Source organism: Trachypithecus francoisi, unplaced genomic scaffold (genome assembly GCF_009764315.1).
Source record: "Trachypithecus francoisi isolate TF-2019V2 unplaced genomic scaffold, Tfra_2.0 Lachesis_group7, whole genome shotgun sequence".
NCBI lineage: Eukaryota > Metazoa > Chordata > Mammalia > Primates > Cercopithecidae > Trachypithecus > Trachypithecus francoisi.
In genome coordinates this window covers 58,786,084-58,791,344 of record NW_022681472.1, presented here as the reverse complement: position 1 = coordinate 58,791,344, position 5,261 = coordinate 58,786,084, and the positions used below count along the sequence as shown (strand labels likewise).

Below are 5,261 nucleotides of genomic sequence, written 5' to 3'. Positions count from 1 at the left end.
CCTAAATTTGTGAAAAGAGTTACTAGCAAAACAGGAGGAAGGGAACGGTCACTGAAAGTTCTCCCCATGCTGAGCGCTATTAGAGGATTTATCTCAAGACTCCCAACAAGAACCTTTGGGGCCAGGAATCATCACCTCTATTTTCCCAGAAAGCAGAGGACCTGTTCCCCAGATCCCCCATCTGGCCATGGCTGGGCTTCCTCCACCTCTGAGGCCCAGCGTTGCAGGGGATGGTGCCACGTCTGCCTTGGGGGCCATTGCAGGGATGTGGGGTTGATGGGAACTGGCTGCAGTGCCTCATTCTCCCACCAGTGAGGTTCGTGGTGGTTATCACTAGCTTCAAAGGTCAGCTGGCTCTTGGGAAACAAATGGAAGCCTCACCCTCCCTTCCCATTGGAAACTTTGGCCTCGGCTGCAGAGTGGATGCCTGGGAGAGACTGCAACATCCAGCCTCAGGGAGTTCAGCTGCCCCTGGAGGTCTGCCAAGGTTGTTCTTGGGGTTTGTCCCAGTTGGGTCTGAAGGCCAGGAGGCTGCGCTCTTCTGTGGCGATCTGACCTGGACACTCCCTGGTGACCATCTCCGTCAGTGGTTCTCCTCTCTAACTGCTCATTAAAAGTCTGCTGATGCCTGGACCCCACCCCAGACCAATAAAATCAGATTTCCTGGAGGAGGGTAATGCATCAGTAGTTTTGTTTTTTAAAGCACCCCTAGATAATTCCAGAGTGCTGTCAGGATTGAGGGATGCTGATGTAGCTCAACATAAACGTTAGTGATCAAAGGACAGGATAGGAAAAATATTTGAAATCTGGACGAAAGAGGATCTGCATTAGCAGCCATCCAAGGCCAGGAGGCTTGGCGGCTGGGACTGAGCAGGACTGTGGAATTCTTGGAAGGAATTCATCTGTCTGGGAACTGGCATGACTCGGTTCCCCGGGGACAGCGGGCGGAACCCCGTGACTCCAGGTCCTCGGTCCTCCTGGGCCACTGTGTCTGCCTCTGTGGTCTGCATTTGGGCTGTGATGCGCCTCTGAGCCTCAGGTCTTCTAGTCAAACTGGACTTCCTGCCATTTCCAGAACGCAATCTGCTCTTTCCTGCTTCTCGGTTTGGGTTTCAGGCATTTGTTTCTGTCTGGAATGTCTTTTCCGATCTGTTCAAATCATTCCTCTTCAAGGTCCCTGCCCTACTGCCAGCTCCACCAGGAAGCCCTCGCCACGGCTTCTGCATGTGCCTGTACTCCACAGCGCCCTCCTGCCGCACTGCCCAAGGTGTGCCCAGAGTATAAATGCAGACAGGGTGAGGAACGGTCAAATCCCTTCCTCCACCTGTCCCGGGGGCGGAAGGCACCGTGCACAGAGGAGCCTCCCACCTCTCTTGAATGCCATGGACTGTGTCCCTGTTCCAGGACAGGGTGGAAGCCTCCTCTCTGCCCACACCCCTTCCTGATAGTTCTCCAGCCCCCCTTCCGCATTTCCTGAGTGCCACGGGGCCTTGTGGTTAGCAGTCAGTGACAGGGAAGCGCTGGGACCAGGCCTTTTTACCCAGCACGTGGTGTCTACAGTGCCACTGGAGCCTCCCCCGGAGAGGGTCGGCATAGAGTGGGTTGGGAAATGAAAGCTCTTCCCACTGACAGACCCAGAGTCTTAAGGGGAGGAGGAAGTCCCCAGCGACCTCGGGTGTCACCGAGGCCCGCGCTGGTACCCAGGAACCGCCTTCTCCCGATAACGCAGCGCGAGCGACACGGGGCGGGGGCGCTCCGGGCTCGCTGGCTGGGGGCCCGCGGGGCGCTGCTTGGCAGTGGAAGGGGGCAGGCTTCGGAAGCCGCCGCCGGCTGCTGGGGGTGGGAGACTTGCTCCCTCCTTCAGTCGCCAGCCGTCAGCCCGCGCTGCAGGTGACCTGGTCGGTGCCGATCGCCCCGCCCCCGCGCAGCCGTCTCCGTGGGGTTTTCCGGCTCTGCGCGCCTCAAACGACCTCGGCCGCCGTCTACCCGGCCGCTCCCCGCGGTCCCCCACGTCCCCCCGCCCCCCGGGCCGCGCAGCAGGGCTTTCTGATGAGTCAGCGGGAGCCCGGGAGCCTCCAACCGCCCCAGGCATCTGCTCTGGTGACGCACCCTGAGTCACGGGCGCCCGGGCCGCCGCCGAGGCCGAGCGCGCAGCCGGGAGCGCCGAGTGCAGCCCCCACGCCTGCCGCGGGCGCCCACCCGGCCCGGCCCCGCCCCGCCCCGCGCCCCGCACCCTTTCTCCCTCGCTCCCAGCGCCGCCCGCCCTGCACTCCCTGGCCCCGCTCCAGGCTGACATCAGACGCTGGCCGCCCGGCCACCCTCTGAGTCAACAGTTTCCGAAGCGGAGCCGGCTGCCAGAGGCGGGGAGAGAGCGCGGCCTCCGGGGGAGGCGGGGGCAGGCACAGGTCTGGCAGCCGCGGGAGGGCGGAGGTGGGTGGGGGCGCCGGAGCCTTTTACAAGAAGTCACGGGGGATGGGGAAGAAGAGAGGGCGAAAACCACCCTCTGCAGAGCTGCCGGGGCGGAGAGGAAACCCGCCCCGCCCGCCCCCAGCCACGTGCTGAAGCCCTCACTGAGTGGGTGGCTGGGCCCTCCCCAGGGTGGCCTGGGAAAGGAACCCGAGGGCGGGAGAAGGGGGAGGCACTTGCTGGGAAAGGCCCTGGGCCAAGTTTCTGAGGGAGGAAAAGAACCACCTTTGGACACCCTGGGTCCCAGGGTCCCAGAAGACATTTGTGTTTGGATAACAGGACCCCACCCAGTTCCCTTTGATGGGAGCAACTCTGGCTGAGCCCTACTCTTGGGGACTGGTGCTACCTGCTTGGGGTCCTACTTGAAGAACTGCACTGACCTAACCTGACCCCCTGCCTTGATCACAGACCCTGTCACCATCGTGGGATGGGGTTGGAAGGATGTATGTCCGAGAGTAAAGGAATTCAAGAGCCCCAGTCCACTGAGTGTCACCTTCCTCGCTGTAACAAGGCTGGGCGCTATGGTCTGTCCCTGGATTGGTGCTCAGTAACCACTCTGAGAGGCTGCATCTGTGGTTCTAGAATGCTCAAAGTGAGCAGGAGACCCTTAAAAAAGCATCTACCTGCAGGGGACTAAGTGGCTTCTGGAAGCTTCTTTAACCCCGCAGATTTCCCTGATCACCTCAGGGAGGAAGGAAGGGTGAGGTAGAGCCAGGAGGACAGAGTAAGGCAGCAAGCATCCACAGGTGCTTGGATTTCCTTCCCTCCACCCCATCACACCCGGCCCACCCATGCCATGCCCCCCAGGATAGCAAGACAGGGCTGTCATTGATGGGCCTCCAGCTGGAATTCATGCTCAGCCTCTTTCTGGGATTTAAACTTGTCCTTTCTAAAGCCATGGCTCAATAAATGATGCCAGCCTGGGGAGGGGAGGTGTCTGTCTCATCTTGCAGGCAGAAGCGGCATAACAGCTGGGTGAACAGAACCGGTCTGGATCTGTCCCCAGCTGTTTGTCAACACAGCTTTGCAGGAACCATGTGAGCGTCTCCTTGCTCCATATGACCCCCATTCAAACTCATGCTGAGAAAGAGCTCCCAGTCCACCTCTGCTGGGGCAGCCTTTTCCCAAGTGTGACTTTTCCAAGGGTGGGTGGTTCGTTTCTGCCAATCTAACCCAGCTCAAAATAGCATTGAATCAGACTTCTGGGAAGCCCTGTGCTCCAGGCGCCTGCAGAAAAGAGTTAAAAATGACAGCTCTTAGGAAACCAAGAGGTCTAATTTTGCTGAGGTAGGACAAGATGCAGAGCCCTGTGACATCAGAGGGAAGAAATAGTGGCCAGGGATAGGTTTGGAAAGTGTGAGTGGTGGAAGGTCCTGTGCTCTATGTGGTTGCCCTTCGGAAGTCCGTGGCCTGGCCCAGTGGGGGACGAGTATCCTGGGAGCTAAGGTCAAGGTGTGGGAGGGGGGTGTGGCTTAAACCACAAACTCCACAACCTCCAACTTCCACATTTTCCTTCAGGCTGAGAACCCAAACTGTCTTAGTAAGAATTGACTCCTCCACTGTTTCTAATTCTGATTACTTATGCTTTTGGCTTGGGCCCAGCTCGACTGCCACCTTCATGAAGCTTTTCTCTCTGAGTTCACTTGACCCTTGGCACTTCCACTACAGCCTTTACTACACTTTGCCTGCTTTGAGAGGCTTTGCTGTATTCAGCTTTCCTCTCCACCCAGCGGCCCACTGGGAGGCAAGCACTTCATCCTTGCCACTCCTTAGTGGAACTCCCAGGGAAGCAAATGAGCTGTCTGCTCTGCTCTCTTCTGCCCCCACGTTTGGCCTCATAGGCTTCCTTTGTGTCTGATGGGGCTTCCTGTGTGCTGTCTCTGTTTCCAAGAAAGCCTCATCTTGGGTTTTGACCCTATCTGCATTTTTTTTTTAAGGAAAAATAATTTTTCTTAATTCAAATATAAATTAGCTTAGATTTTAGATCTGATCATTTTCTAGATTTTTTAAAATTTATGGGTACATAGCAGGTGGGTATATTTATGGGGTACATGAGCTATTTTGGTATAAACATACAATGCATAATAATCATATCAGGGTAAGTGGAGTATTCCTCACCTCAAGCATTTATCCGTTCTGTGTTACAAATATTCCAGTCTTACTCTTTTAGTAGTTTTTGTTTGTTTTGTTTTGTTTGAGACAGAGTCTCACTCTGTCGCCGAGGCTGGAGTGCAGTGGCATGATCTTGTCTCACTGCAGCCTCTGTCTTCTGGGTTTAAGTAATTTTCCTGCCTCAGCCTCCTGACTAGCTGGGGCTACAGGTGTGCACCACCACGCCCAGCTAACTTTTTTATTTTTATTTTTAGTAGAGACAGGTTTCACCATGTTGGCCAGGATGTTCCTGATCTCTTGACCTTGTGATCTGCCAGCTTCAGTCTCCCATTTTCCATACTTTTAGTAGAGATAGGGTTTCCACATGTTGGCCAGGCTGATCTCAAACTCCTAACCTCAAGCGATCTGCCTGCCATGGCCTCCCAAAGTGCTGGGATTACAGGTGTGAGCCACCACATCTGGCCTTCTTTTAGTTATTTGTATATGTATGATAAATTATTATTGACTGTAGTCATTGTGTTGTGCTATCAAATACTATCAAATACTAGATTTTATTCTTTCTGTGTAACTACATTTTTGTATCCATTAACCATCCTCACTCCCCTTTCCCTGGCCCACCTACCCTTCTGGTAACCATCCTTCTACTCTTCTACTATCTGTCTTCATGAGTTCAATTGTTTTAA

At 55.3% G+C, this 5,261-nt stretch overlaps 1 pseudogene; it reads right to left on the bottom strand.

The window, feature by feature from the left end:
• Positions 1–1,461: 1,461 nt before the first annotated feature.
• On the bottom strand, positions 1,462–2,212 carry LOC117078750 (annotated as a pseudogene).
• Between the last annotated feature and the right edge of the window lie 3,049 nt (positions 2,213–5,261).